Below are 10296 nucleotides of genomic sequence, written 5' to 3' on the forward strand. Positions count from 1 at the left end.
TGAGTCAACAATGGTGCCATTGCTCATCCATTTTGCTTGAGGAAATACTTGAATGTTCTCTCTCTCTCTCTCTCTCTCTCTCTCTCTCTCGTAGAGTCCGACAGCTAAACATTTTTGCAATTTTCCGGATTTTTGTCTTTGTTAATATACAAAAAAGTATGTTACAATTGTTACTTTTATGGCGAATACATCATTCGAATCCAGAGGTCCACACCAGGGTTCCTATTGACTTTAGTATCTCACTGTCACTTTGGGACCGCCATTTTGTAAGGGCTTGCTCTGGCATAAGGACAGTTTAATCTTTTAGCAAGCAACAAGCCAATCTACTAACGCCAGATATATGTAAGAAATGATTTTGGAGCTGCAGATCACCTTCCCGAAAATGTATCTAATTATATACACATACAGATATAGAATCTACTATAGCTGGTTCATATAAGGTAGATTCTTGGATCAGCCCTATGCTTACGAGACGTTTGTTTGGTGGCCGTTGATTGGCTGGTACCGGGAGGTAGGCGGCTCCCAGCCAATCAGCGGCCGCCAAACAAACGTCTCGCAGGCATAGGGCTCACCTAAGAATCTACCTTAAGTGAACCAGCTATAGTTACTTTTTTTTATCAGATACATTATGTAATTGTAATTACCACAAATCCCTCTCACCTTCTTCACGGTTTTTAGATACACTGGTCGCTAGAGAGCCTGAGATCCAAAGGAAGAACCAGATAAAGAAACACTGATGGTCGTAGCAAGATTCAAACCTGCATTCGGTGTGTCAGAGCGAGTTCACGTTAACCACCAACTAAGGACGTCAGAATTCCTTCATTTGGTTCATTTGGATCTGGCTTTACTAGTGACAAGCATACCTGGAAAGTGTGAGGATTGCAAGAACTTAATGGGGCATTGTGGTTATTACAATTACAAACACACACACTTCCGTTATCTTTCCACTACCAAGAGAGTAGCATTTATTTCTCTCACGCATTCTTTTGGAGTCTTTCTTTCATTCAGGTTCGACTGACATACTACTTCAACCATTAAATTGTTCTCCATACTTCCTTTTCCACTCACACATGATTCAGATCTGTCTCTCATCCATCCTCCACATTTAACGCCTCTTCATACACTCATGCCATCGAGACTGGACTATGTCCTATTTAGACAAAATCATTCAAGATCTACATGCTTATTGATGTGTCTTTTTACAGTTACTTCTCTTGATTAAGTGTACTTGATCAGAAATTGATCCCCAAATTTAAGCAGCTGATCTAGTGCTAACTGTGGGTAATGATGGTGGAAATGTTTAAAAAGTGAAAGCGGAATGGAAAGGGTAGGACTATACAGTCAACACAAACAAATCCAAGCTTATGGTGATTGGAAAAGAAACAAAAGTAAAAGTGCAATCAGTGAAGTGGCCATGTGGTTGTCGCCGGAGCGTCGAGGTGAACTTCGGACTAGGCCGGTCACTCATTAAGTTGCGACTCCACTTAAGAAGGGCGCTGACTGCTTTGTCACGAGGCCAATCAAATTCTTAACACGACCGATTTCGAAAACAAAAAAGGAAACTGCTGTACCAAACGTCTGGTCCTGTATGACTGAAAATCGACGAGGACCAGCTGAATACTACAGCCCAGCAAGTAAGCAAAATTCAAAAAGGCCCAATCTCCTCGTCCGAGATTACCGCAAAAATCTATACGGGAGGAAAGCCACGTGAATTGGGTGCCAAGTCATAAGCATAATTAGGTCATGGGCTTTCTACAGCTATTCCCTCGAGCCATAAATTTCCATTGCCGTAAACATCGGGGTGATCGCTGTGCCATATCTCCTCAACGAACTCACACGTATAGTCATAACACTACAGTATATCACACTTGCAATACATAGTAAACACATTCACGATCTTAATTAAGATAATCATTTGTGAATTCGATAGATTCGATTTGTTATAATTTTGAATGAATTACCCACAAAAATTAATTAATGCTGAATTCACTTTACTTTGCAAGTAGCTTACAACTAAAGGGAACTAAATAAGACAATTGCCCTTGCCCTGGCCAAGTGGCTTCAGGAGGCGTTAACAGTCTACCCATTCTCAGTCTTTCTTGGATGTTGTTGCAGCCTTCCACAGTTGACTAACTGACAGGTACAGCAACACAGTTTGCGTCAATAAAGGCCTAATATATCCTTTGACAGACGAAAGCTATAAATATACAAATTTCAAGTGAGATGACAACTTTTCCTTGATGTCATCCAAAGCAGCGCACCATCGTATCAACAGTGATAACCAGAAATAGTGAAAAGAGAGTAATTCAAAAGAAGAAAATCAGGGTCAGGAGTAAAAGAGGAAATAAGAAATAAGTGCAGCGGCCTGATAGAAGTTTAATTGAAATATATGAACCTCTTCGTTGGCAGAATTTCCTTCCTAGAACGAATTCCCGGTCGCCTTTTCCAAGAAACTGTGTCATTTGATCTTTCCTACAATATTCTCGATTCCTTTTCTTTTTTTTGTGGGATGGGTGACTGAAGGCTTCTGAAAACAGAGTGAGGTAAGGTGTTATCAATTTCCTTTTCGAAAAAGAATGATTTTTAAAAGTTATTTTGTCATATATCCCTCTGATTGTTAGTTATAGATAGAATAAAAGTACGAAATATAGTATAACATTCTTTCTTTCATTTATCCGCGCCATGTCTTCAGTTAAAATTGTCTCTAATACGGTTGCATCGATGGGAATGAAAGACATCATTCTCTCTTAGATTTATGCATATCTTTGTAAATTCTGTATATGTGCAGTAGATGCTACATCAGAGGACATAAAGATGCATATGCGCACATATTACGAGTCTTGGTTCTACTTATAGGAATACCCGTGTCTTGGTTCTACTTAGAGGAATATCCGTGTCTTGGTTCTGCTTATAGGAATACAATACCTGTGTCTTGGTTCTACTTATAGGAATACTTGTGTCTTGGTTCTACTTACTGGGAATACCCGTGCCTTTGTTCTACTTATAGGAATACCGGTGTCTTGGTTCTACTTATAGGAATACCTTTGTCTTGGTTTGTGCCTGATGGGTCATCTTAGGAGTGACATTTAGTTGTGGACAATATTATTACCAATAATGTTGTCCTCAAACCTTAGACCTGTGGCATAGCATCGGCACTACGATATTCCATTCTTGTTTTCGAGTTGCTTACTAGTAGGTTCATTTTCTTTTGGTTTCGTAGTGGTGTAATAAGATGTAATATTAATATCTCCAAAAACCTTCTAGAATCTGTGTCAGTACAGCAATCAAATGAAAATATAGTTGATTTAATCTCAGATCTACGTACTTTTGACCCAATTCTACACATGTTCAAAGGAGGTTTGGAAAAGCATCTAAATATTCTCAGTGACTCTTACTTATGCCCATAGGCTCTTCTTGGTTAATCCAGTATCCGAATTGATCCTTGGTAAGATGGCGCATCCTCATATGAAGATCAGCCTTAAATGTAATGACTCTTGCATGTATTAAGATTGTTTTGTAATCCTATAACGTTTTGTCTGTCAAATAGACATTTTTTAACATTGTGTGTGGTATGCTTGAGAATATCATAGTTATATTCGGAAGATCTTGCTCTCTCTCTCTTTTTTTTTCTTTTTTTTTTTTACTTTCCTCGAGGCCATATACTCAGTTTTTTTTACACCATGTTGTAATTCCCACGATACACACACATACACACACACACACACACACACACACACACACACACACACACACAACATATATATATATATATATATATATATATATATATATATGTGTGTGTGTGTGTGTGTGTGTGTGTATACACCAAGGATTTGCAACATTATATAAGAAGTAATATATATATATATATATATATATATATATATATATATATATATATATATATATATATATATATATATATTAATTTTACGAGTTTTCATCATGGCAAACGTCCGTAAAATGCTCACCTGACGTAGCTTTAAAATGTACCTAATCCTGGTCTCCCAGGGCGTTCACAGCTAAAGAGACAACTTTGGCATGGAGACGCCCCGAAAAGATGTTGCTATGAGACATACTTGTAGACATACCTGTAGAATGGCTCCACCTCTCTGGGTGCTGGGGATTACCTCGTCGAGGCGAGAGGCGAGAGAGAGAGAGAGAGAGAGAGAGAGAGAGACTGATGTAGAGGACCAGGTGCACCGTCAAGTCAGAAAATATTAAATCTATATTTTTTATGAATTCTTTTAACTTGTCCGTCTCACGGAAATCTTTGCTTCATTCGCATTGGTTGACAAGGAAATCTATTTACGTTCCTATGATACTCTAAAGCTAGGTTAGGGCCAGGAATTTATCCATATTCGAAAGGATATCTTGGAAACTATTAGCACGCGATTTTATGGAACCGAATTTTGATTTTGATACCTTATATTCAACCGTACTAATTTTCGGTACCATCGGAAGCTGTAGTTATAAATAACAGTAGAAAAACAAACTACAAAGAAATTTTAAGGAAGAAGAAGAAGAAGAAGACGAAGAAGAAGAAGAAGAACTTGAGGCGTTTTCATTTGCTTACAGGAGCGTTTCTCCAGGGAATGAGTTTATGCGTCACGCAAGTCACAACCTACCGAGTTGACGAGGCATGGCGTTGAGTCTAGAGGAAAATTGAACTCAACACAGGTAAGAAGTTTTCCCTTAACGTAAATAAAGTCGCTCCTTATATACCTTCTCAGCTGGGCTTGGGATTAGCGCACCCAAACCGATTGGGATGTGCACTCTTGAAGCATCACTTTTCATTTTACTGTCTGCTTTAGGGCAGTGGTTCTTAACCTTTTTCAATGTATGCACCCCCTTTCAAATCAGAGGTCAGTTCTCGCGCCCCCTGAATTGCTGGAATAAAAAAAAAGAGCTAAAATACAAAGTTGATATGTTGTGTATTAATAAGAAAACCAAACCACATTTTGTTTTTGTTTTTATATAGGAATCTAGGTGTAGGTTTATCTATAGCTCAGAGCAGTGCTGTAACAATATAATATAGCTGTGTAAGAGAGTTGATGTTACTTTTATTGATAACAGTAGGTTTCGAACCTTGTGCTAGGTTCATCCTCACTTGACTGAGGATGAAACTAGCACAAGGTTTGAAACCTACTGTTATTTATCAAAGAACCATCAGGTCTCACACAGCTGTATTATTGTGGACCTGCAACCGATGTCATCATTTTCGACACGGAAAACTGTGCCCAATAATAATAATAATAATAATAATAATAATAATAATAATAATAATAATAATAATAATATTTAATAATAATAATAATAATAATAAGAATAATAATATTAATTAATAATAATAATAATAATAATAATAATAATAATAATGATAATAATAATAATAATAAATTATTATTATTATTATTACTTATCTAATTTCGTCTTTACTTTTGCAGATAAAATAACATGCGCATATGAAAACATATTTTGTTTTGATTATATACAGGCATCCCCGCTCCACTTAGGAACCGCTTTCGCAGAGCACAGCTGGTTAAGAACCACTCACTGCTTAGACTGGTTCTAACCGTTCGGCTTTGTCAGTCTGCCTGTCATTCCAACCTTAGCTTGGACAAACAACGGTCGACTGATAACCAGGTGCATAACTGAGGAATCCTAACCATTGTATAGAACGGAAAACTTCACGAGAGCCAGGATTTTGTGATCCTGTATTTAACTTTTTTGCATGAGATATTACTGAACCATTTTAATCGATGTTACATGGCCACCCAAGCGTTAGTTTCACCGACGGCGACTGAATGTTTGTATGGTATCTTGCTGTAAACTCAAATTTTATTAGCTATGTAATTACAGCAATGATTTTATCTAGAATTTTTTCCATGTTGATGATGTTTTTTGTGCTTAATATTAGTTATCCATTTTTCTTGTGTGCAGTTTCTTTTTTTATTTGGTGGTCTATACCTTCTTTTTGACTCTCTACTATGAAAGTATATATATATATATATTATATATATAAAGTATAGAATATATATATATATAGATATATATATGATATATATATATATATATATATAAATATAATATATATATATACTATATATATATACATATATTATATATATATATATATATATTATATATATATATATATATATGTGTGTGTGTGTGTGTGTGTGTGTGTGTGTGTGTGTGAGTACGCACACAAACGTTCAGTTCGAGAAGGAAGTTGAGATCTAAGAAGTTTCAGTGATTCTTATGCGTGTTTATCTTTTCATCTCAAGGAAAAATTTGGTCTTAAAACCGTTTCTGTTGAAGTTTTGCAACAAAAGGCTTTTTAAATACTGTCTATGTAAATGTCCAAGTCGACATCACTGGCAGCTTATATGACGGAAAAAAATGTCAGAAAAAACTTGACAAAAGAACCTCCCTGGTTATGCTTTCCAATTCCCATTATGGCGCGAGAGAAAAAGGAAATGGCTGTCGCCGTTTTAAAACATTTTATTTCCCCCTAGACATTCTGTGCTATTGTTTCCTGTTTCGTGGCTATTTTACCATTAACAGGAAAAATATCTTTTGGAGGCTATAGCTTTCTGCTGCTGCGTTATATTTTCAGCCTAGCTGCGACCAGATGGTTGTAAAGAAATGGTCGCTGCTTTTCGTTCGCTGGTCTCTGTTTCGTTTGCTGGTCTCTGTTTCGTTTGCTGGTCGCTGTTTTCCGTTCGCTGGTCTCTGTTTCGTTTTCTCTGGACTTGGCTGCGGCTCTTGTTTTCTCTTTCATCCGGCAAATAGAGATTTGCGCACAAACATAGTGGACGAGGCTGATCGTTGGTTGCTACTGGTTGACACGGTGGATATTGGTAAAGGCATCACTTGGCCACAGCATTTTTCCAAGCAGGACAAAATTAAAAAGTGATGAAAAACTAAAATTGACATTCCGAAAGTACAAACTTGTAAACTAATCTGGAGTATCAATAAAACTATCTGTTCCTCAATTTCCTCTTCATATATGACCATGTTTCCAGTTGCAAAACTTCCATTTAGTTTTGTCAAGTCTTCACGGCACAACAGGGCGTTCTATAGCATAGGTAAGTCAGTAGGCTGGATTATTGAGATATTTCTATGAATGTCAGAGTTCGGGGGACCTGTAAATGCAGTTTCTGCTTGATGATGCATTACCGCTTAAATTTCTGAAGCTGCTGTTATAGATGGATCATGAAATGTCTATGGGAGAAAAGGAATAAGAAGTTTACCTGTCAAAAAGAAGGCTGTATTTTATCATTAATGAATAAATGATATCAGAAGAAGAGTGACAACGTAGAACGGAACTTTTTTTTTTTTATTATTATTATTATTATTATTTTTTTTTTTTTTTTTGGTCATGAATGAGAGATCTGAGTGGGGATAATTTGAATGATAAACCAGGAGCTGAAGATAAGTTGATTGTACCATAAATGATTTCCCGGGTTTTGAAGCGCAAATATCTCTGTATGTATTGCTACGTATGTAGAAAATGAAATTTTTTGCCTTCAAAGAGAGAGAGAGAGAGAGAGAGAGAGAGACGAGATGGGGGAGACTTTATAAAAAAGAACTAAAAAAAACTTAGGATATAAAACCTCTTCTCAACGATAAAATCCAAGGAGACCTTAGCCAATCAAGAAAACGCATACAAATCCGGCCATTATTTCAGGAGCAAAAGTCATACAGACGGAGAAAGTGGCCCGTGACTCTCTCACACAGCCATACACAGGCTCACACGCGCTTGAATCTCGCCCTCATAAAGAAGTCTCCACACACACAAACGCACGAGGGTATATCTAAACTTTGGACATTTGACCAAAAGAGTTGGGTTCTTCTGACGACTCGAGGAGACGCGGAGATGCTTTGATTGGATGTGTCCTTTCCGTCTCGGTCGGTAGAGAGAGAGAGAGAGTTGACCTCTTCCGGCCAGGACTGATAAGGGCGGCAGAGAAGACGAACGTCCATTTCCTACGAGACGCCCAAAGAAGAAGATTTACCCGCCACTCGCTATCCAAAACGGCAATCAAGTTTTTGTGACGAGGAGGAAGTGGAAGAAAGAAGGTAATTTCTAGACGGTATTAAAAGATATACGGAAAAGGAAAATGGAGCAAAGATATGGTACATAAGAGAGAGAGAGAGAGAGAGAGAGAGAGCAATGGAATTCTTGGAATGCGAAATGCGAAAATGATATCTCTCTTTGCTAAAGAATTGGCTGGCGTTTTCCAAAGTCATCGTTTTCTTTCAGAGCAGATAAAAGGGCTTCGTTTCTTTTTACTAATGAATTCGTGCAACGTTAAGAGGTCTGAAATTCAATGGAATTTGTACTTGTGCTCTGGCAACTAATTTCCAATGTTGATACAACGTCAAAAGAGAAAATCCTTCCCAGTCTTTCTTGGCAGTGTCTGGGAATTCACAATTTTTTTTTTTCCGAAATATCTTATTAAAAATGTTTCATGCATTGTCACTCACTTCTTTCAGAAAGGACTACAAATACCCAACCCATTTCTAGAACCTAAGTCTTGGAAATGCATACCCATTTTGCTTTTGAAGGATCATTAGCATCCAAGTGTAGCCCTAGAATATTTATTGTAAAATTGCATTAATTTGTTAGAAAAATATCCTAAATTCAGTTCCCCCTCCCTTTTTTTTTATAATGTTGACTTTTTAAAATGTGTACTACAAAGGTATTTCAAAGTCTTATCATTGATATCTCAAACAAGACTTGTTTCTTGAAACGCCTGATAAAGAATCATACCTGTCTTTCTAAATCTTTTCATATCATCTTGATTTGTTTTGAAATTTGGAAAACGGAATACATTACTGATCATCAGATAGAAAAGATACCTTCTTGTAGAAAACACGAAATTAATTTTGGAAGGCACATCATGGAAATAGAACCAATTTCGCTTACGATTTCATTTGCTTGGTCGTTTGTCAGAACGATGGTGTCTTATAAAGACTTAGTACAGAACTTACTTTTACTTATAGCTTACCTTGCAAGAGCCTTACCAAACAAGTTACATCGGCTGCTTTAAAAAAAAATAAGTACCAAAAATATGGGTTTATCAAAATACCCTAAAAAATTTATTTATAGTTACGCACATTTTCCTATCGTGACAAATACTTGAACCTAGTATTTAAAAAATGTGTTAAAATAGTATTATTATAATTGTGTATACCACTCCCATTGAAATGTTCTTGGAAAGTCAAAGACGAATCTATAGATTTTGGAAGGAGCTCATTTCACTTTCGAAAGGTTTCGTGGAAGACGTCTCTCAGATATGCAAATCATCGAGGAGTGAGCCGGTGTAAAGAAAATGCCCTCGTTCTAGATTCAGCTGGCGGGAAAAGGGGGTCATTCTTTTCCTCAGCTGCAGGACCGTTTCTGGGAATCTGGCAGAAAGAAAAGCAGCATTTCCTCTATTCCCCTTGGTAACTCTTGCAATGCTGCCTTATCTTTACCAATAGATACAAGATAATAGGGTTCATCGCTCAATTTCAACAAAATGCAGCGAAAGATTATGATGTTTAAGAAAAGTCCTCTCACGACTGATAAGATTTGAACACAAGTTTTAGAATGATATTTCATTCTTACCTTGTTACATTCTCGTTGAAATCAAAGAGGCTGAAGTACCATACTGATAATGATACACCAACACTTGAATAATGCATTACAACCGATGGATAACTGCGCTTCTTACATTATATTTCCTTTATTGGGAATATTTATAATTTGTGATGTTTTCTGAATCATGTCCAGAGCAGATTTGAAGAGGAAATAAAACATGTTGTCCGCTGATAAAATGGCACATGAATAAAGAAATGAGTTACGCATCAAAGTGAAACTGAATAGCTTGTTTTAGATGACACTGACTTATACACGAGTTTATTTCCAATGAAATATATTCATTATTGAAGAAGCTACTCGGCTGCAGTACATTACAAAATAATAAAAAGAATCATGGCATAAAAAAAATGAACTCTTTCTCTGGTCAATTTCCCTTGTATGTATTCGCATACCTGCGTTATTTACAATCCGAGGATACTGGAAGAACTTTTTATTTTCTACTTAATTTCTTAGGTAAAAGTAACGTTTTAGAAGAATGCCAATCGATTCATCTTAATTTAACAAATGAAAATAGTCATCATTACTCGTGAGTGATAAAAAAAATAGAAAAATAAAAAATTCTACCTGAAGTCAACAATTAAGCGAGGACAGCTACATAAATTTTAAAGGATGCAAGCCCTCTGGTACGCAATCTCAGGATA

The sequence above is a fragment of the Macrobrachium nipponense genome, chromosome 4 (genome assembly GCF_015104395.2).
Source record: "Macrobrachium nipponense isolate FS-2020 chromosome 4, ASM1510439v2, whole genome shotgun sequence".
Taxonomy (NCBI): Eukaryota; Metazoa; Arthropoda; class Malacostraca; order Decapoda; family Palaemonidae; genus Macrobrachium; species Macrobrachium nipponense.